General features: G+C 44.8%; 1 protein-coding gene and 1 pseudogene across 1 annotated transcript in view; both read left to right on the plus strand.

The window, feature by feature from the left end:
* Positions 1-24,015, plus strand: part of LOC126109899 (sclerostin domain-containing protein 1-like) — a 519,785-nt gene that overhangs the window by 36,565 nt on the left and 459,205 nt on the right. The window lies entirely within an intron of this gene.
* LOC126110000 (5S ribosomal RNA) lies at positions 18,675-18,792 on the plus strand (annotated as a pseudogene).

Raw genomic sequence — 24,015 nt, forward strand, 5'->3', positions numbered from 1 at the left:
AACAACAATTACTACAGATACTTTTTGCGACATGTTTACCAACACAAAAACGAGAAAATCGCGTGAAGTGTCTATTAACTCAGTTTTTTTTCCTACACAGGGCGACTAACCCGCTGACCGCACACGCTGAGCTACCGTGCCGGCGCCTAATTGTGTTACCCAATCACGACTCACAACCCGTCCTCACAACTGCACTTCTGCCAGTACCCCGTCTCCTACCTTGCGGAACTAGTACTCCTGGAAGGAAGGATAGGGCTAACACGTTGCCATCCTAACGTCTCCAAAGAAATTACGTGGTAGGCAGCGGCAGTATACATCACCCTTCTGTCTGAAACGTCCTAATTAAAAACAGCGTTGATCAAGTCATCATTAAGGAGTCAAGAGACGTTCCAAGTAATAACATAGTAGTTACAGGCCAAACTGAAACATAAAGAGATTGGAATGTTTGATGTCGCTTATACAGTTCATGGATTCACGATTACGCTAATTTTATTGGTCTAGTTTTGCAACAAGAAAACAATTTGAAGACATTTGACAATGACAAAAAGCACTTCACCCCTCCCCTCCCCCCCCCCCTCCCCCGCCCCAATAACTGAAATTTTTATTGCGTAACTCTAAATTGTCTCCTATACGCAACTGTTGTTTCTGGTATTACAATCGTCTTGCGATGAATGTTCATAAGGTCACTGCTTATATAATGACTGAGCTATAGTTCAAATACAACCTTCCACAAAGTTAGGCTTGTTTCCATCAGAAATTGCGTCCTCCACGTCCGTATGAATGAGGTCCAAGACAGGAGGAAGGGCAACATCAGTCGTAAATTTGTAATCTGTTTATTGCAAATCGATGTCAGCTACTATGTAGCTATCTTTAGTGCATTAATCATAACTTGGCTATAATTGCACTGAAGATAGCTACATAGTAGCTGAAATCGATCTGCCGTAGACAGATTAAAAATTTACGTCCGGTGCTGCCCCTCCTCGTATCTTGGAGGTTTCACATGTATTTCGGTGGTTGTAGCGAGGCAGTTTGACAGCTTACATCACCTGGAACAGGGTACTCATTCAAATGTGTGATGTAGTTATGATGATACCGTACGACTGTCCGCCCCTGGTAGCTGAGTGGTCAGCGCGACGGAATGTCATACCTAGGGGCCCGGGTTCGATTCCCGACTGGGTCGGAGATTTTCTCCGCGCAGGGACTGGGTGTTGTGTTGTCCTAATCATCATCATTTCATCCCCATCGACACGCAAGTCGCCGAAGTGGCGTCAACTCTAAAGACTTGCACAAGCCAAACGGGTCTACCCGACGGGAGGCCCTAACCACACGGCATTTACCGTACGACTTTCGCAAATCACCACATTTCAGGGGCGATGGATGTTTAGTGAGGCACTCCACTACAGAGAATACTGCATAGTCCTATCTGCCAAGAAACAGTGACATAATTCGGCGTGCACGAAAAAGGAAGAACTACTATAGTGGCCCGTTGGTCTTCGAACGCCGCTTAGGAATGTAATCTTACGACCCTGACACTGACCATTGAATTGTTCCGAAGTTATTTTTGATTAATTTCGCACATTCTAGTCCCGTGTTCGACCGTTGAGGGCATAATCTGCCTTTTTATTATTAGCAGTCAATAAATTCATGATTTTGTTTGCTTTATTATGACTCGCCAGGTTAGCCGAGAGCGCTAACGCGCTGCTTCCTGGACTCAGGTAGGCGCGCCGGCCCCGGATCGAATCCGCCCGGCGGATTAACGACGAGGGCCGGTGTGCCGGCCAGCCTGGATGTGGCTTTTAGGCGGTTTTCCACATCCCTTTACGTGAATACCGGGCTGGTCCCCACGTCCCACCTCAGTTACACGGCTCTCAGACTTCTATTTTCGCACTATTCCATGGATTACACTAGTCGCAGGCAGTTGGGGTACACTAATTCCGTCCCAGGGGGTATGGGCTGGTGGTAGGAAGGGCATCCAGCCACCCCTTACACTAACATTGCCACATGCGATTAACCATGCTGACCCTGTGTATCCGCAGGAAAAAAGGCACAAGCAAAAGAAAAAAAAAGAATTGCTTTATTATGGTCGTCTGATTCGTTGTTATAGTAATCCACAGACTTTCAATTCGTGCAGGCCTGACGCAATATGCAGTCTCTGGATCTTCAACTAGCAGTTTTAAGTTAAGCACAGATCATCCACGAAATAAATACACACTGTTACCCTGTGAAGTTAATCACATGAAATATTTTTAATTTTAAGTTGGGATATTGTTAGCGTTCTTCGGCGTGTACTACAGTATTCACTATTAACAACACATTTATCGTGACGTACAGTGGTCTAGGGGTAGCGTCTTTGATTCATAATCAAAACGTCTTCGGTCCCGGGTTCGATCCCCGCCACTGCCTAAATTTTGATAAATAATCAGCATTGGCGGCCGAAGACTTCCGGCATAAGAAGTCAGCCTCATTCTGCCAACGTCCTTGTCAAAGAGGGCGGAGGAGCGGATAGAGGTTCAGGGCACTCTCTTGTCCTAGGGGTGGGAAATTGCCCCTAAAGGCGGAACAATCAGCAACGATCAACGACATGAGGATGCAGTAGGCAATGGAAACCACTGCATTAAAGACACGTAACGTGTATCCACAGGACATGTGGCCTGTATTTGAAGAAGTGTCATGATGATCTCTCCATTGGCAAAAGATTCCAGAATAGTCCCCCATTCGGATCTCCGGGAGGGGACTGCCAAGGGGGAGGTTACCATGAGAAAAAGATTGAATAATCAACGAAAGGATAACGTTCTACGAGTCCGGGCGTGGAATGTCAGAAGCTTGAACGTGGTAGGGAAACTAGAAAATCTGAAAAGGGAAATGCAAAGGCTCAATCTAGATATAGCAGGGGTCAGTGAACTGAAGCGGAAGGAAGACAATGATTTCTGGTCAGATGAGTATCGGGTAATATCAACAGCAGCAGAAAATGGTATAACAGGTGTAGGATTCGTTATGAATAGGAAGGTAGGGCAGAGGGTGTGTTACTGTGAACAGTTCAGTGACCGGGTTGTTCTAATCAGAATCGACAGCAGACCAACACCGACAACGATAGTTCAGGTATACATGCCGACGTCGCAAGCTGAAGATGAACAGATAGAGAAAGTGTATGAGGATATTGAAAGGGTAATGCAGTATGTAAAGGGGGACGAAAATCTAATAGTCATGGGCGACTGGAATGCAGTTGTAGGGGAAGGAGTAGAAGAAAAGGTTACAGGAGAATATGGGCTTGGGGCAAGGAATGAAAGAGGAGAAAGACTAATTGAGTTCTTTAACAAGTTTCAGTTAGTAATAGCGATTACCCTGTTCAAGAATCGCAAGAGGAGGAGGTATACTTGGAAAATGCCGGGAGATACGGGAAGATTTCAATTAGATTACATCATGGTCAGACAGAGATTCCGAAATCAGATACTGGATTGTAAGGCGTACCCAGGAGCAGATATAGACTCAGATCACAATATAGTAGTGATGAAGAGTAGGCTGAAGTTCAAGACATTAGTCAGGAAGAATCAATACGCAAAGAAGTGGGATACGGAAGTACTAAGGAATGACGAGGTACGTTTGAAGTTCTCTAACGCTATAGATACAACAATAAGGAATAGCGCAGTAGGCAGTACAGTTGAAGAGGAATGGACATCTCTAAAAAGGGCCATCACAGAAGTTGGGAAGGAAAACATAGGTACAAAGATGGTAGCTGCGAAGAAACCATGGGTAACAGAAGAAATACTTCAGTTGATTGATGAAAGGAGGAAGTACAAACATGTTCCGGGAAAATCAGGAATACAGAAATACAAGTCGCTGAGGAATGAAATAAATAGGAAGTGCAGGGAAGCTAAGACGAAATAGCCGGAGGAAAAATGTGAAGACATCGAAAAAGATATGATTGTCGGAAGGACAGACTCAGCATACAGAAAAGTCAAAACAACCTTTGGTGACATTAAAAGCAACGGTGGTAACATTAAGAGTGCAACGGGAATTCCACTGTTAAATGCAGAGGAGAGAGCAGATAGGTGGAAAGAATACATTGAAAGCCTCTATGAGGGTGAACATTTGTCTGATGTGATAGAAGAAGAAACAGGAGTCGATTTAGTAGAGATAGGGGATCCAGTATTAGAATCGGAATTTAAAAGAGCTTTGGAGGACTTACGGTCAAATAAGGCAGAAGGGATAGATAACATTCCATCAGAATTTCTAAAATCATTGGGGGAAGTGGCAACAAAACGACTATTCACGTTGGTGTGTAGAATATATGAGTCTGGCGATATACCATCTGACTTTCGGAAAAGCATCATCAACACAGTTCCGAAGACGGCAAGAGCTGACAAGTGCGAGAATTATCGCACAATCAGCTTAACAGCTCATGCATCGAAGCTGCTTACAAGAAGAATATACAGAAGAATGGAAAAGAAAATAGAGAATGCGCTAGGTGACGATCAGTTTGGCTTTAGGAAAAGTAAAGGGACGAGAGAGGCAATTCTGACGTTACGGCTAATAATGGAAGCAAGGCTAAAGAAAAATCAAGACACTTTCATAGGATTTGCCGACCTGGAAAAAGCGTTCGACAATATAAAATGGTGCAAGCTGTTCGAGGTTCTGAAAAAAGTAGGGGTAAGCTATAGGGAGAGACGGGTCATATACAATATGTACAACAACCAAGAGGGAATAATAAGAGTGGACGATCAAGAACGAAGTGCTCGTATTAAGAAGGGTGTAAGACAAGGCTGTAGCCTTTCGCCCCTACTCTTCAATCTGTACATCGAGGAAGCAATGATGAAAATAAAAAGAAGGTTCAGGAGTGGAATTAAAATACAAGGTGAAAGGATATCAATGATACGATTCGCTGATGACATTGCTATCCTGAGTGAAAGTGAAGAAGAATTAAATGATCTGCTGAACGCAATGAACAGTCTAATGAGTACACAGTATGGTTTGGGAGTAATTCGGAGAAAGACTAAGGTAATGAGAAGTAGTAGAAATGAGAACAGCGAGAAACTTAACATCAGGATTGATAGTCACGAAGTCAGTGAAGTTAAGGAATTCAACTACCTAGGCTGTAAAATAACCAATGACGGACGGATTTCTGGCCAAGATTAGTCTACTAATACCAAATACCAATGACAAAAAAAACAGTACTAGTAGTCCTGTTGTTTTCATCTCAGCTCTTCACACAGAGGCAATCCGTTCCTTTCATTCGTGACTGTTAAGCCGTGGTCGGCTCGCGCTAATGCCGTTTTTCCTTTTGGGCATTTTGTCACCATCGAGCGGCGTCTTATTCCTCCCTTAGTTACTAACTGAACGAGTTGCTCACTTGCCTCCCTCAGTGGCAGCATCAGCGTTTATCGATACGAGTACTGCTGTAACTTCTTTGGTGTGGCGGTTATACACTACTGGCCATTAAAATTGCTACACCACGAAGATGGCGTGCTACAGACGCGAAATTTAACGGACAGGAAGAAGATGCTGTGATATGCAAATGATTAGCTTTTCAGAGCATTCACACAAGGTTGGCGCCGGTGGCGACACCTACAACGTGCTGACATGACGAAAGTTTCCGACCGATTTCTCATACACAAACAGCAGTTGACCGGCGTTTGCTGGTGAATATGGAATCGGTGGGTTCAGGAGGGTAATACGGAGCGCAGTGCTGGAGCCCAACGGCCTCCTATCACTAGCAGTCGAGATGACAGGCAGCTTATCCGCATCGCTGTAACGAATCGTGCAGCCACGTCTCGATCCCTGAGTCAACAGATGGGGACGTTTGCAAGACCTTCTGCACGAACAGTTCGACGACGTTTGCAGCAGCAGGAACCATCAGCACGGAGACCATGGCTGCGGTTACCCTTGCCGCTGCATCACAGACAGGAGCACCTGCAATGGTGTATTCAACGACGAACCTGGGTGCAAGAATGGGAAAACGTCATTTTTTCGGATGAATCCAGGTTCTGTTTACAGCATCATGATGGTCGCATCCGTGTTTGGTGGTATCGCGGTGAACGCACATTTGAAGCGTGTATTCGTCATCGCCATACTGCGGTATCACCCGGCGTGAGGGTGGGGGGTGTCATTGGTTACACGTCTCGGTCACCTCTTGTTCGCATTGACGGAATTTTGAACAGTGTACGTTACATTTCAGATGTGTTACGACCCGTGGCTCTACCCTTCATTCGATCCCTTCGAAAGCCTACATTTCAGCAGGATAATGCACGACCGCATGTTGCAGGTCCTGTACGGGCCTTTCTGGATACAGAAAATGTTCGACTGCTGCCCTAGTCAGCACATTCTCCAGATCTCTCACCAATTGATAACGTCTGGTCAATGGTGGCCGAGCAACTGGCTCGTCACAATACGCCAGTCACTACTCTTGATGAACTGTAGTATCGCGTTTAAGCTGCATGGGCAGCTGTGCCTGTACACGCCATCCAAGCTCTGTTTGACTCAGTGCCCAGGCGTATCAAGGCCGTTATTACGGCCAGAGGTGGTTGTTCTGGGTACTGATTTCTCAGGCTCTATGCACCCAAATTGCGTGAAAATGTAATCACATGTCAGTTCTAGTATAATATATTTATCCAATGAATACCCGTTTATCATCTGCATTTCTTCTTGGTGTAGCATTTTTAATGGTCAGTGGTGTATTTCCGTGTCATGGTACGTGTGGCAGTTGGTCGGTTGCGGCGAAGCAGCGAGGAAGTATCTGCGTCGTATAATCAGGCCGGGGCTGCTGGCGGCGTGCGTGTCTGATCGGAGTTGTGTGGCGCTAGCTGTGAGAACTGCTGAGTTCATCGCCCACCGCACCTGCATACTGGAGATGAGTAATCAGTGAACCAGTCATCAAAGCTCAACCGTTGTTACTTCATTGATTGCTGGATGTTGCACTCTGGGCTGTCCCCGCAAGCAGCAACGTGACGGTGTGTTGGACTCTCCCTGTATGGTGTTTAACCTTTGAAATGATTATAATTTATTAGTGAAGTACACCAGCGATATCTTTTGCCTTGTGGCCTTTAACGTTCCTGTTACCTACCCTAGTCTTTAGCGTTGTTTGGTGGCAGTGTGTTTTCCTCATTGTGTTGGTGCTGTCCGGCACGGCATCTAGTTCGTGTGGTGTCACCGCCAGACACCACACTTGCTAGGTGGTAGCTTTTAATTCGGCCGCGGTCCGGTAGTATACGTCGGACCCGAGTGTCGCCACTGTCAGTAATTGCAGACCGAGCGCCGACACACGGCAGGTCTAGAGAGACGTACTAGCACTCGCCTCAGTTGTACAGCCGACGTTGCTAGCCATGGTTCACTGAGAATTACGCTCTCATTTGCCGAGACGATAGTAGCATAGCCTTCAGCTACATTTGCTACGACCTAGCAAGGCGCCATTACCAGTATAGATATTGAGATTCTATTAATGTATCATCAAGATCGATGTTCTACAAATGTGGATTAAAGTTAAGCATTCCAGAAGCTACGTACTTTTCTTTATAGCATTCATTACGTATCCTGTTTCAGACCTCACGCCAGCCTGCGTGAGTTTAAGCGCGTGCCTTTCGGCTCCCTCGCATTGTGTCTAGGCTGTGTTGTCTAGACACAACAGTTCGACAGCTTAGTGTTGTTCTCCTTTTCTCTATGAGTGTTTTTTGTGCCTTGACTGTGTTTATACGGCAATTATTAAGACATAATCCTGCTGTGATCCTCATCTTTGCTGGTATTTTGGTTGTCGTGTTGTTGGTGGGGTGGAAGGGATTTGATTAGGCGGCTGGTTGGTTCATCAGCCATCCGTAGAGCGTGCTGCAACCAATTGTTTAATGTTACACTTGGCTGCCTGTCTCACCTGAACTGTGGTTAGAGTTTCCTCCCAAGGCCGACCCTTGGAAAACTTCTGTCACCACTGTTTGTTGTTTGTTATTGTCATTTTATTTGGTCGCAGGTACTATGCCAGGCCTTCAGCCATGTATTAATATTTTCTGTTTTATGTTTAGTATGTGGCCTTCAGCCGAACTTCATAACGACTTTAAGATTAGGCCTTGAGCCGTGTTTCATTTAAAATTCTTGTTGCTCGAATTTAGGCCTTCAGCCGCGTTTGTTTCAGAATCTGTGGCTTTAATATGTAAATCCTTGTCTATAAGGTTTCTCTTTAATTATTCTGAATTCTTGAAACGGCCTTCAGCCGTGTTCTGCAAATGTATATCTTAAGGTTGCCTTTACTTATTCTTAAGTAATTGCTTGGGCCTTCAGCCGACAAGATACTTCAAGTTTTCTTAAGATGTTTTTCTGTTGTAGTCTGTAAAGGCTTATCTTTAAAGTCTCTCTTTTATTATGTAAAGAAAAGTTGTTTATTTGGGTTTTCAGCCGAAGAATTAACTTGAATTTTCCTTAATATGGCCTATAGCCGGGATTTGTAAATGCTTGGTTTTTAAAGAACTTCCTTAGCTGATCTGAAATATTATTTCGGCCTTTACCCGAGAAGATATTCTAATTTCACTTAAGGCCTTCAGCCGTTACTCAAAATCCTGGTGTTTTAAAAGCAACCATTTAAACTTATTCTGGAGAAGTTGGGCCCTCAGCCGTGAATTGACCTTTGTTGTTTGAAAGAGAAAACTGTGCATTGGTTTGAGGAATAAAGTTGTGTGTGTTCTCGTATAACTAACAGTAATTGACCTTGGCCCCTTTCCGCAACCAGATTCGCTCTGTCCTGCGAGACCAGATTTCAACTGTCACTTGAATACTTTTCCCCCCCCGATTAAGGAAAAGTTCCCTTACTTCAAAAGCAACAGAAAAAACATATTGGTGTTTTGGAAAATTACCTCCAAAAATTTTTAGTCAAAATCTGAGAAATAAGATCACACACAGTTCCTTAGCGTGCTTTCCCCAATTTCAGAGGTGCTGTTACCGAGACTCGGTTCTTTCGCGATACATTTCAAACTTCATTTCGGAGTTGGTTACTTCAGTACATCCTAAATCATTGAGTAATCGTAGTCATTCAGGAAAATTATCTCCAAGGAGAAATTAAAATCATCTTAATACATTTTCAAACATTTTGAATATCTATGACATACTCTTTTATACGGTGACGAGATAGCCACGTCTAAAAAAAAAAAAAATATGGTTCAAATGGCTCTTCGCGCTATGGGACTTAACATCTGTGGTCATCAGTCCCCTAGAAATTTGGAACTACTTAAACTTAACTAACCTAAGGACATCACACACATCCATGCCCGAGGCAGGATTCGAACCTGCGACCGTAGCGATCACGCGGTTCCAGACTGAAGCGCCTAGAACCGCACGGCCACATTCGGCCGGCTGCCACGTCTAAAACATTAATTCCTCAACAGTTTTCATCTAAGGGTGGGCCAGGATGAACGTGGACTGAACGGCTCTCATACATACGCTTGCAGTTGTTAGCACATTTTATTCTTTTGTCTTCGTTGTTGGCGCAGCGTCTGGCGAGGTGCTCCGGAATGTCTTGTGTGGCAGACGACTGTCGATTCAGTGCCGATGGGGTCCGGAAATGTTTTTTTTCGTCTGGATATGAAGATTGATCCTTCCGCCTCCGCCAAGCCCGTCCTGAAGAACATGAAACATAGGAAATAAAATGGGTTTTTAAAGCATCACATATCAGTGTTGAAACATATGCAGATTCTATTAATATCACCAAACTTATTCGCATCTATTCGCCAAGTAACCTGTGGCGGAAAATTTTCGGTGACACTGCCCATCAACCACAGTGATATATAATGGGTGTTTGTTTTAACTTGAAGCAGCTGAATATCTCGAAAATGACGCATCGTGCGAAAGGAATATTCTAGGTTAAAAGTTAATATTAGTAAAGCGGACATCTTTCTGTGCTGCAGCTGGCCACTTCCCAACGTGGGTGGTCGTCGTCAATTTTGTATTTCAAAATGGGAATCCTCCATTTTATGGTATATTCGAATCCTACGCAAAAAAATACGTCAAACCATAGTTTTCCGGTCGTGGTGCATTGCTCTGTATTCGACAAATCTCAAGTCCGCCAGTTTTTGCAATTAAGAACCAACGCATCTGATATGTATCTAGGTCAGAACTGCACCTGTAACATGCGGTCTTGCGTTATCTTGTTGAAAGATAACTTCACAGAGATTTCGTAGATAGGACAATACCACCGGCGTTAACTTGCTGTAAATGTAGCATCTACTGCCGTACAGGTGTTTGTGTTTTGTACCCTTTACGAAAGTCGCTGGACTATGTGACAATGATGCCGAACTCCGCAAACCACCGTATGATGCTTGGCGGAGGCTACCCTGTACCACTACTAGTAATTTTCTTTCCTGTTCCACTCGCGAATAGAAAGAGGGAAAACGACTGTCCATATACCTCCGCATGAGCCCTGCTTTCTCGAACCTTATCTTCGTGGTCCTTCGGTCGTGGTAGATTGCTCTGTGTTCGACAAATATGAAGTGCGCCAGTTTTTGCAATTAAGAACCAACGCATCTGATATGTATCCAGGTCAGAACAGCACCGGTAACATGCGGTCTTGCGTTATCTTGTTGGAGGATAGCTTTACAGAGATTTCGTAGGTAGGACAATACCACCGGCGTTAACGTGCTGTAAATGTAGTATCTACTGCCCGACAGGTGTTTGTGTTTTGTACCCTTTACAAAAGTCGCTGGACTATATGACAATGATGCCGATACTCCGCAAACTTGGCGGAGGGTACCCTGTACCAATGCTAGTCATTTCCTTTCCTTTTCCACTCGCGAATAGAAAGAGAGAAAACGACTGTCCATATGCCTCCGCATGAGCCCTTCTTTCTCGAACCTTGTCTTCGTGGTCCTTCCGCGCACTGTATGTTGGTAGTAGACTCGTTTGGCTTCAAATACTGGTTCTCTGAATTTTGTCAATCAGAGTTGTTCGAAAAGAACGTCGCCTTACCTCCAGGGATTCCATTTGAGTTCCCGTGTTGTTCGAACCTAGCGATAACAAATATAGCAGCCCGCTTCTGAATTTCTTCGATGTCTTCCTTCAAGCCGACCTGGTACGGATCCCACACTCTCGAGCAGTATTCAAGAATAGGTCGCACCAGCGTTCTACATGGGGTGTCCTTTACAGGTGAACCACTCTTCCCTAAAATTCTACGAATAAACCCGAAGTCGGCTATTCGCCTTCACTACCGCAGAAGTCACATGCTCGTTCCATTTCATATCGCTTTGCATCGTTGCGCCCATCTAATTAAACGACTTGACTGTGTGAAGCAGCCGGTTCTAGGCGCTTCAGTCTGGAACCGAGCGACCGCTACGGTCGCAGGTTCGAATCCTGTCTCGGGCATGGATGTGTGTGATGTCCTTAGGTTAGTTAGGTTTAATTAGTTCTAAGTTCTAGGGGACTGATGACCACAGATGTTAAGTCCCATAGTGCTCAGAGCCATTTGAACCATTATTTTGTGTCAAGCAGGACGCTAGTAATACTGTATCCGAACATCTTTTCGCAATCCGAGCTTGTGCTCCATCTCTAACGATCGCGCTGACGACGTGACGTTAGAATCAAATCGTTCCCTATTAACAGTTAAAAGTCAACGTTTGCTTAAAAAATATAAACAACGAATTAGGAATACAGAATTGTCGAACAGGAGCTTATCTTAAATAGTGTTCCAAAAAGCCTAAAAACGCGAAATTAAAAAAAAATCTTGTTTCAGATGCCAGCTTCTTACTGTCGCCAACACCGAAACTGAGACTGCCTTCATTCAGTATCGTAACCTGTACTAGACCCGCACTGATGTCATGGTACCAATATTAGCAATAGATGGGTTCCACTGTTAAAAAGTGACCACGAGTCGATCTCTCTGTTACCAACAGGTGTCTATAAAACCATTCAAAGTTCGATATATGAACTTGGCTTAAGACGTACCAGACCATTAAATTAATTATTTTCGACATCTATGGAGTAAAAGTGTGATGTTTGCTTCGGTTAGCTGGGATTTTGTTGGGGTTAAGTACACGAAAAAACGCTGCAAGGCTCGAATTAATTACCTGACCTCATCTATGACGTCACAATATTCAAAAATGCATCAGTAAATGTAATGTTCACTTTGCAGCGGCATTTAAATACGCAAAGCGTATTCAAACTGATAATGTATGTACTATCATCACCTAATGTTTCTTTCTTTCATCATCAGTTTAAGAGGGAAGAGACAAATATAATGCATCACAAAAAAATACCATTGATAGTATTACTAAAACAAGCTGCTGCTGCACTTTGAGAAACCATGGATCGTTAAACGACATTCCGTCAGAACGACTGATAGCCATGTGAGAGCCAGCCATGACAAAACTCTTCCATCTGGTGAGCAAGATGTATGAAACAGGGGAAATACATCAGTCTTCAAGAAGACTATAATAATTCCTGTTCAAAAGAAAGCAGGTGTTGACTGGAGTGAATATTTCCAAATTATAAGTTTAATAAGCCATGGTTGCAAAATACTAACACGAATTCTTTACAAAAGAATAAAAAAAAAAACTGGTAGAAGCCTACCTCGAGAACGACCATTTTGGGTTAAGGGAAAGGCAAACCTATGTCTATAGCATTTGTAGACTGAAAGCTTTTGACAATGTTGACTGGAATAGTCTTTTTGAAATTCTGAAGGTAGCAATGGTAAAATACAGTGAGCGAAAGGCTGTTTACGACTTGTACAGAAACCAAACGGAAGTTACAAGAGGCAAGGGGCATGATTTGGAAGCAGTGGTTGTGAAGGGAGTGAGACAAAGTTGTAGTTTATTTTCGACGTTATTCAATCGGTTCATTCAGCCAGCAGTAAAGACCAAAGAAAAATTTAGAGCAGGAATTAAAGTTCAAGGAAAAGAAATAAAAACTTCAAGATTTGCCGATGACATTGTAATTCTCTCAGACAGCAAAGGACTTGGAAGAGCAGTTGAACGGAATGGACAGTGTCTCGAAAGGCGGATAGAATATCAACATCAACGAAAGCAAAACAATGATAATGGAATATAGTCCAATTAAATCAGTTGACGCAAAGCAATTAAATTAGAGCACAAGACATATGAAGCAGTAAATGAGTTTTGCAATTTGGGCAGCAAATTAACCGATAATGGCAGAAGTAGAGAGGATAAATGTAGACTGGCAGTAGCAAGGAAAGCGTTTCTGAAGAAGAGAAATTTGTTAACATCGAAAATTAATTAGTCTTAGGAAGTCTTTTCTGAAATTATGTTTATGGAGTGTAGACGTGTATGGATGTGAAACATCAATGACAAACAGTTTAAAAAAGAACAGAATATAATTTTCGAAATGTTACAGAAGAATGTTAAAGATTAGATGAGTAGATCACGTAATCAATTAGGAGGTGCTGAACAGAACTGGGGAGAAAATAAGTTTGTGGCGCGACGTTGACCAGAAGAAGGGATCGGTTGATAAAACACATTCTGAGATATCAAGGCATCACAAGCTTTGTGTTTTAGGAAGGGATAAGGTGTTTTATTACGACGTATTGCTTAAACGGTAGAACGACGTGGACTGTTCATCAACACACACGTTCACGAGAGGGACATCCTAAGACGGTAACAGTGACAGATGTGACACGACGATGTCAGAATCAACATCTTAAAAACAAAATAATTTTTCCTTTAGTGGGAGATTTATCACAGTATGCAAGCAAAATGAAGCTGCAAAAATTAAAATGTTTTCAGCATATTCAGCACTGACTGAACTACTTACTAAAATGTGTGCTTATCGTAACACACGCAATTTTTATTTTGCTAGAATTTTCGTCGACATCGTGCAAGGATCCGCAACGATATGGCCACGACTTTGGAGCAATGGGATCGATTCGCCCAGTATTCCTTTGCAGCAGCCGCACTACTTTGTACGAACACACACAATTTGTGGTCGTCTTTAGGTTCATGGATGCTTTCAAACGCTGAAGCACATCTGACGTTCAGCTTGAAACTTCCTGGCCGATTAAAACTGTGTGCCGGACAGAGACTCGAACTCGGGACCTTTGCCTTTCACGGGCAAGTGCTCTACCAACTGAGCTACGCAAGGTGGAGGCGAGGTACTGGCAGAATTGAAGCTGTTAGGACGGGTCGTGAGTCGTGCTTGGGTTGCTCAGGAAGCAAAGGTCCCGAGTTCGAGTCTCGGTCCGGCATACAGTTTTAATCTGCCAGGAAGTTTCATATCAGCGCACACTCCGGCGCAGAGTGTAAATTTCATTCTGTAAACATCCCCCAGGCCGTGGCTAAGCCATGTCTCCGCAATATCCTTTCTTCCAGGAGTACTAGTTCTGCTAGGTTCGCAGAAGAGCTTCTGTGAACTTTGGAAGGTAGGAGACGAGGTACTAGCAGAATTTAAGCTGTGAGGACGGGTTGTGAGTCGCGCTTTGGTAGCTCAGTTGGTAGAGCACTTGCCCGCGAGAGGCAAAGGTCCCGAGTTCAAGTCTCGGTCCGCCACACAGTTTTAATCTGCCAGTAAGTTTCATATCAGCGCACACTCCGCTGCAGAGTGAAAATCTCATTCTGGACGTTCAGCTTGTCCACGGGGCCTGTAGTGGCATAATGAACTGCCGAAACTCGTTTTGAAATAACTGTTGATTAAGAATTGCTTGTTAATAACTTTTTAAAGGATGTCTGAATTAATTTTAGCCCGGCACCTTAACACTCCTTCATAGCTCCTATCATACCAGTTTCATCCAAATAATGTCTAACCTCTAAGGAATAATATGGTGGTGCATCATCTTTCTGGTGGTAACCTGATCTTACGATACGGATGGGAAGTTTATCTATATTTACATCTATATCGATACTCTACAGATCACGTAAGTACCTGGCAGAAGGTTAATCGAACCACCTTCACAATGATTCTCTACTATTTCGAAGTCGAAAGCGCGCGGGAAAAAAGAACACCTGTATCTTTCCGTGCAAGTTCTGATTTCCCTTATTTCATTATGATGATGGTTTCTCCCTACGTAGGTCGGCGTCAAAAAAATATTTTCGCATTTTGCGTATAAAGTTTGTGGTTGTAATCTTGTGAGAAGATTCCGCCGCAACGAGAAACGAGTTTGTTGTAATGATGTCCATCCCAAATCCTGCATCATGTTCATAACATTCTCTTCTCCATTTCTCCATTATACATACCGTGCTAGTCTTCACTGAACTTTCTCGTTGTACTCCGTTAATCCTGCGTCATAAGGATCCCACACCGCACAGCAGTACTCCAGAAGAGGACGGACAAGCGTGGTATAGGCAGTCTCTTTAATAGATCTGTTATATCTTCTTAGTGTTCTTCCAACAAAATGCAGTTTTCGGTTCGCCCTCCCCACAACATTTTCTGTGTGTTCTTTCCAATTTAAGATGTCCGCAAATGTAATTGAATTATCGTGCAACCGAAGTTTAAGGGATTCCTTGTAGCACTCATGTGGATGACCTCACACTTTTTATTATTTAGGGTCAACTGTCAATTTTCACTCCATACAAATATATTTTCCAAATTGTTTTGAACTTCTCATGATTTTACTAGACGGTAAAAGACATTGTCATTTACTAACAACCGAGCGAGGTGGCGCAGTGATTAGACACTGGACTCGATTTCGGGAGGACGACGGTTCAATCCCGCGTCCGGCCATCCTGATTTAGGTTTTCCGTGATTTCCCTAAATCACTCCAGGCAAATGCCGGGATGGTTCCTCTGAAAGGGCACGGCCGACTTCCTTCCCCATCCTTCCCTAATCCGATGAGACCGATGACCACGCTGTCTGGTCTCCTTCCCCAAACAACCAACCAACCAACCAACCAACCATTTACTAACAACGTAAGATGGCTGCTCAGATTGTCTCCCAAATCGTATAACACTACCTTCTATGTTACTCGATGACTTTCTGTCAAATACTATTAACTGCGACCTCTCTTAAATCTCCTAGCAGATTAAAACTGTGTGCCGAACCGAGATTCGAACTCGGGACCTTTGCCTTTCGCGGGCCAGTGCTCTGCCTGCTGAACTACCCAAGCACGACTCACGACCCCTACTCACAGTTCTGTCCTCGCCAGTACCTCGTTTCCTAGGTGCCAAGTCTCACAGAAGCTCTCCTGCAAACCTCGGAGAACACTCTTAATCTGCCAGGAAGTTTCGTATCAGCGCACACTCCGATGCAGAGTAAAATTTTCATTTTGTTACCTCTGTGACAGGAAATCATGAATCCAGTCGCATAACTGCGACGATATTCCATAACCACACAATTTTATTAAATAGCGCTTGTGAGGTACAAAGTCAAAAGCCTTCTGGGAATCTAGAAATACGGAATCAAGTTGAAATCTCTTGTCTATTGCACTCAACACTTCGTGTGAGTAAAGAACCAGTTTAACAAGAACGACCTTTTCTAAATCCCTGTCAACTGCGTCAATAGACTGCTCGAGGTAATGCATAATGTTCGAACACAACATTTTCCGAAATCCTGCTGCGTATAGAGATTAATGATATGTACCTGTAATTTAGTGGATTACTCTTGTTGCCTTTCATGAATATTGGTGTGACCTACTCAACTTTCCAGTTTTTCGTACATATATTTCGGCGAGCGAGCGGTCGTAAATGGTTGTTACGTATCGAGCTATTGCATCAGCATACTCTGAAAGGAACCTAACTGGTATACAATCCGGACCGGAAACTTGCATTTATTAGGTGAGAAAAGTTGCTTCACTACTCAGAGGACATCTGCTTCTAAGTTACTCAAGCTGGCAACTGTTCTTGATTCAACAATAAAATTCTGCAACGTCACTATGTAATAACCAACCGTTACACTTTGAGCATTAAAAAAATATAGACCAAATACTCGAGCCTTGGAAATGCCACGCCATGCGTTAAAATTGGGAGAGGATCGAGTGCGCTCCTTACTTCATGGGAATTTTCTGTAATTCAGGTGACGCAGTTGTGCTTATTTACCTTGCCGCTGTCATGAAATGTGGCTTCATCCGGCATAAAGAACACATTAGGATCTATGTGCGTACACTCCTGGAAATTGAAATAAGAACACCGTGAATTCATTGTCCCAGGAAGGGGAAACTTTATTGACACATTCCTGGGGTCAGATACATCACATGATCACACTGACAGAACCACAGGCACATAGACACAGGCAACAGAGCATGCACAATGTCGGCACTAGTACAGTGTATATCCACCTTTCGCAGCAATGCAGGCTGCTATTCTCCCATGGAGACGATCGTAGAGATGCTGGATGTAGTCCTGTGGAACGGCTTGCCATGCCATTTCCACCTGGCGCCTCAGTTGGACCAGCGTTCGTGCTGGACGCGCAGACCGCATGAGACGACGCTTCATCCAGTCCCAAACATGCTCAATGGGGGACAGATCCGGAGATCTTGCTGGCCAGGGTAGTTGACTTACACCTTCTAGAGCACGTTGGGTGGCACAGGATACATGCGGATGTGCATTGTCCTGTTGGAACAGCAAGTTCCCTTGCCGGTCTAGGAATGGTAGAACGATGGGTTCGATGACGGTTTGGATGTACCGTGCACTATTCAGTGTCCCCTCGACGATCACCAATGGTGTACGGCTAGTGTAGGAGATCGCTCCCCACACCATGATGCCGGGTGTTGGCCCTGTGTGCCTCGGTCGTATGCAGTCCTGATTGTGGCGCTCACCTGCACGGCGCCAAACACGCATACGACCATCATTGGCACCAAGGCAGAAGCGACTCTCATCGCTGAAGACGACACGTCTCCATTCGTCCCTCCATTCACGCCTGTCGCGACACCACTGGAGGCGGGCTGCACGATGTTGGGGCGTGAGCGGAAGACGGCCTAACGGTGTGCGGGACCGTAGCCCAGCTTCATGGAGACGGTTGCGAATGGTCCTCGCCGATACCCCAGGAGCAACAGTGTCCCTAATTTGCTGGGAAGTGGCGGTGCGGTCCCCTACGGCACTGCCTAGGATCCTACGGTCTTGGCGTGCATCCGTGCGTCGCTGCGGTCCGGTCCCAGGTCGACGGGCACGTGCACCTTCCGCCGACCACTGGCGACAACATCGATGTACTGTGGCGACCTCACGCCCCACGTGTTGAGCAATTCGGCGGTACGTCCACCCGGCCTCCCGCATGCCCACTATACGCCCTCGCAAAAAGGCCGTCAACTGCACATACGGTTCACGTCCACGCTGTCGCGGCATGCTACCAGTGTTAAATACTGCGATTGAGCTCCTTATGCCACGGCAAACTGGCTGACACTGACGGCGGCGGGGCACAAATGCTGCGCAGCTAGCGCCATTCGACGGCCAACACCGCGGTTCCTGGTGTGTCCGCTGTGCCGTGCGTGTGATCATTGCTTGTACAGCCCTCTCGCAGTGTCCGGATCAAGTATGGTGGGTCTGACACACCGGTGTCAATGTGTTCTTTTTTCCATTTCCAGGAGTGTATTTTCTAATAATACTTCTGAAGCTCGTGCGCGAGCAGTTTTGTCAGCTAGGGCGTCATTTCCAGTTGGAGAATTCTTAACGGCACTTGTCCGTTCTGTTTCGGAGTCCAATCCTAATCTCGTACTTGAGGCTCCTGGGCTCCTAATTGTGGTGTCTATGAAGTCTTCATACTCAGTAAGCTAGACAAACATTCAGACAAATCGTATTAATGAGTTTTATGACAAAGAAATTTACAAAACTTTTGCAATTGGCAACGGCCTTGCCTCAGTGGCTACACCGGTTCCCGTCGGATCACCATAGTTAAGCGCTGTCGGACGTGGTCGGCACTTGGATGGGTGACCATCCAGGCCGCCATGCGCTGTTGCCATTTTTCGTGATGCCAATTGTGGAGCTACTCGACCGAATAGTAGCGGCTTCGGTCAAGAATACCATCACAACGACCGGTAGAGCGGTGTGCTGACCGCACGCCCCTCCTATCTGCATCCCTCCTGAGGATGACACGGCGGTCGGATGGTCTCGGTAGGCCACTCGTGGCCTGAAGACAGAGTGCTTTTTTAACTTTTGCAATTACACATTTGTGTCGCAAGCAAGAGATGTCATACGAAATAAGCAATTTTCTTCAGTATAGACAATTCCTAGTCTGTGATACATAAAAAGTACAAGTGTAGTGACAAGCGTTGACGCTGCTATACAAGTTACTATTGAACTGGACCGTCACCAGTCGGTCGCGGCGCTTACGTCCTCTTCACATACGGGCCTCTGCTGTCGCGTTGTCATCCTGGAGGGAGGTCCGGTCAGCGTGCTACTAACTGACTCCTTCTCACAGCCATCTCTTCTCTATCGTTCCCGACTGGCGTGCAAGCGCTTGACCTTACGCCGTAACACTAATCATTGTACCTTGAACATTTATGATCTTACCTCCCATTCGAATACTTCTTGAAAGTACAGTGTTTCCTTTAGAGAGCCTGTGCACACAAATTTCTCATGCAGTCGATGGGCAGTTACACAGCTCGGGGGATCCATATGAAACCATTACTGAAATTTCTTTCTTGCTATTGAGGGTAACCCAAAAGACCTTCATCCGAGGAGCTACCTTCCTTCTCCCTCCCATGCTAAGTCGGGACTCAATCTCTAGTCTACGACATGAGATAATTTAAAATTATGTGGTTCGATATGAGAGGTAACATCTTATTAAACAACCCTGTATTTGGGAGGGGTGGGTCGCAAACTGTGATCAGCACCCCCCCCCCCCCCCGCCCCCTTCCTCGAGAACAGAACCTCGTATTCGTGCCTGCCTCTAGCGGTGTGCTAAGATACTATTGCGCCGGGACTTCGAAGTGTTCAAAGACTGCAGAAATATAGCTCGAAACAAATACGTTTATTGACGAGGGAAGTTTATTTTTTTTTTTTTTTTAAGGTTACCGTTAACATCGCATGCAGCCCCTCGTATTCATGGTGCAGGGAGTAAAGCAGTTTGTGCGCGTACCCGATATGGGAGGAGAACAAAACTCTTCTGTAACCACTTACACGCTGGTTGCGGCACTCAAGGTCAATCTAGAAGCAACTCTCGGTGTTTCAAGATGTAAGGGAGTGTCCAGCCTTCACAACACGTGTAGAACTGCGGGGACGCGTTTCCAACTACAAATAACCTGATGCATCCGGTGGTCTTCCGGATTAAACCATTTGTATGCATGCAACGGTGTCACAGCTTCGATCGTTGCGGTTATCAGCCTTGAAACAAACAGAGTGCGGAAGAGCGCTTAATCCTCGCAGAAGGCTCCTCCTTTCTCCCCCCCCCCCCCCCGCTGCCCTACTCCCAATTTTCCCCCCTGATCTCTTAAATAACAAACGAATAAACTTGTTGTAGCTGGGATTCACAGACATAAAAATTTTTTGAAGGACATAATCTTTACGCCAGTGCCTGTTGTAAGTTTTTATTACACTATTGCAGTTTCGGCCTTAGGCCATTATCAAGCATTTGTGACTAGTGGTGGTTTAACGAACATGTGCACTTACAGATTACGTTTCCAGAATGAGATTTTCACTCTGCAGCGGAGTGTGCGCTGATATGAAACTTCCTGGCAGATTAAAACTGTGTGCCCGACCGAGACTCGAACTCGGGACCTTTGCCTTTCGCGGGCAAGTGCTCTACCAACTGAGCTACCGAAGCACGACTCACGCCCGGTACTCACAGCTTTACTTCTGCCAGTACCTCGTCTCCTACCTTCCAAAGGCAAAGGTCCCGAGTTCAAGTCTCGGTCGGGCACACAGTTTTAATCTGCCAGGAAGTTTTACAGATTATGTTGTCTTACGATGTTTGAATATGTGTGCTCGCACTGTGTAACAACGTTACGAGTGTAGTTAACAGTATTGACAACGACATACAAATGTGTCAGCTTACATTATGTTGACATGGCTTAAAGCCATAACATCAGCACTTGATAATGATCCAAGGCCGCAATTGCAATAGTGTGATAAAAACTTATAACAGTCACTGGCGTAAAGATGACGTCCTTCTTAAATAACACGTAACCTATCAAACTGTTCCTGCGTGTGCTTTCCATCGGAAAAATAGGAAAACCTCCCGCAAGTTGAAGATAGAATGGTCAGGGGTTGAATTGGAACATTGTCCCACTCCAGAATACCTAGGAATAACACTCGACAACTCTATAGTTCGAAGAACACTTCATGAATTTCAAGTCAAAAGTCTCCACTAGAAACAACCTACTGATTAAACTGGCCGGATCACAGTGGGGCAGTCAATCTGAAACCATCCGAACTGCTGCTATGACGTTATGCTACTCCAGAGTATGCCTGTCCCATTTAGTACAAATCAATACAAGCCAAACAGGTGATATTGCCCTAAACGACCCATGCAGAATTATAAGAGGGTGCTTGAAATTAGTTCCAGTTGGATGGCTCTAACACCTTGCAGAAATTGCACCACCTCCTGTTCAAAGATAAGCAGCAGTAAACAGGGAAAGAACGAAACTGGAGCAGAGAAAAACGCATCTCATGCATGGACAACAACCCTACCCACAACGGCTAAGGTCAGGGAAAGGTTTCTCTCAGAACATCGGAGGATCTAACAACCGCTGATGAAAAAGCCAGACTCCAACTATGGAAGGACGAGACATCTCACCTTACTGCTTGAAAAAGACTTTCAGAATCTTTAGTCCCTGGTCATGATTAGAATTGGCCAATATGGAAGCCCTTGAATAGGATGAGGTCAGGAGTGGGCAGATAACGGGCTAACCTGACAAAATGGGGAAACGAAACCCAATGTGACTGCGGGGGTTCAAATGGTTCAAATAGCTCTGAGCACTATGGGACTTAACTTCTCAGGTCATCAGTCCCTAGAACTTAGAACTACTTATACCTAACTAACCTAAGGACATCACACACATCCATGCCCGAGACAGGATTCGAACCTGCGACGGTATCGGTCGTGCTGTTCCAGGCTGTAGCGCCTAGAACCGCTCGGCCACTCCAGCCGGCGACTGCGGGGGAGAACCGGCCGGTGTGGCCGTGCGGTTCTAAGCGCGTCAGTTTGGAACCGCGTGACCGCTACGGTCGCAGGTTCGAATCCTGCCTCGGGCATGGATGTGTGTGACGTCTTTAGGTTAGTTAGGTTTAAGTAGTTCTAAGTTCTAGGGGACTGATGACCTCAGTAGTTAAGTCCCATAGTGCTCAGAGCCATTTGAACCATTTTTTTTTTTTTTTTTTTTTTTTTTTTTTTTTTTTTTTTTTTTTTTTTTTTTTGCGGGGGAGAACAGGCTGTTCAACATATGCTTCAGTGCAACAGCACAGAAGATGACCTTTACCAGGCAACGGAAAATGCGCTCCACGTTGCAAACTTTTGGTCAGAGATTATATAAGTCGTGTTGATCTATCAATAATTCTATAAACTGCGTTTTATATACGTCTCTGACGCGAGAAGAATAATAATAACAATACTGTTCCTTCATCTTCTAAGTGTTCCCTCCTTCGCCGATTCTGCGTGGAACTTCTTGAGTCCGTATCTTGTGAGCCATCTAATTTTCACATCCTCGAATAGCACCACATCTCAAACGCTTCGATTCCACTCTGTTCCGGTTTTCCCACAGCTCTTGTTTCACTACCATACAATGCTGTTCTCGAAACGTACATTCTCAGAAAGTTCTTTCTCTAATTAAAAACTATGTTTGGTACTAGTGGACTTCTTTTGGACAGGAATGTCCTTTCTGCCAGTGCTCGTCCGCTTTTTATATCTCCTTGCTCTGTCCATCATGAGTTGATTCGTTGCCTAGATAGCAGAATTCTTTAACTTCGACCGCTTCGTGGTTCCTATTATCTATATTAAGTTTATCGCTAATTTCATTTGTTATTACTTTCATCTTTCTTCAGCTTACCCTTAGTCCACATTATTCACTCATTATACAGGGTTGTCACAAATGATTGAAGCGATTTCATAGCTCTACAATAACTTTATTATTTGAGATATTTCCACAATGCTTTGCACACCCATACAAAAACTCAAAAACTTTTTTTAGGCATTCAAAAATGTTCGATATGTGCTCCTTTAGTGATTCGGCAGACATCAAGCCGATAATCAAGTTCCTCCCACACTCGGCGCAGCATGTCCCCATCAATGAGTTCGAAAGCATCGTTGATGCGAGCTCGCAGTTCTGGCACGTTTCTTGGTAGAGGAGGTTTAAACACTGAATCTTTCACATAACCCCACAGAAAGAAATCGCATGGGGTTAAGTCGGGAGAGCGTGGAGGCCATGACATGAATTGCTGATCATGATCTCCACCACGACCGATCCATCGGTTTTCCAATCTCCTGTTTCAGAAATGCCGAACATCATGATGGAAGTGCGGTGGAGCACCATCCTGTTGAAAGATGAAGTCGGCGCTGTCGGTCTCCAGTTGTGGCATGAGCCAATTTTCCGCGGGCTACGCGTGAAACTTGCCCGCACGCGTTCAACCGTTTCTTCGCTCACTGCAGGCCGACCCGTTGACTTACCCTTACAGAGGCATCCAGAAGCTTTAAACTGCGCCATCGCCGAATGGAGTTAGCAGTTGGTGGATCTTTGTTTAACTTCGTCCTGAAGTGTCGTTGCACTGTTAAGACTGACTGATGTGAGTGCATTTCAAGCACGACATACGCTTTCTCGGCTCCTGTCGCCATTTTGTCTCACCTCGCTCTCGAGCGCTCTGGCGGCAGAAACCTGAAGTGCGGCTTCAGCGGAACAAAACTTTATGAGTTTTTCTACGTATCTGTAGTGTGTCGTGACCATATGTCAATGAACGGAGCTACAGTGAATTTATGAAATCGCTTCAATCATTTGTAATAGCCCTGTATTGTTCATTCCCTTCAATAGACCCTGTAATTCTTCTTCTCTTTAACTGTGGGTAGGAATCTCATCAGCCAATAGTGAGAAAAAAATTTCGTGGGTCCTCCGAGCTATTTAACTACCCATAGACTCCAAGAGAAATGTGTGTGCACGGGGTCTGTACTTTCAAAAAGTATTCGAACGGGGGATAACATCATAAATGTTCAAGAGACAATGGTTGGAGACCAGAAAAGTCAAGTACGAGATTGGAT

The sequence above is a fragment of the Schistocerca cancellata genome, chromosome 12 (assembly GCF_023864275.1).
Source record: "Schistocerca cancellata isolate TAMUIC-IGC-003103 chromosome 12, iqSchCanc2.1, whole genome shotgun sequence".
In the NCBI taxonomy this organism is placed as follows: Eukaryota; Metazoa; Arthropoda; class Insecta; order Orthoptera; family Acrididae; genus Schistocerca; species Schistocerca cancellata.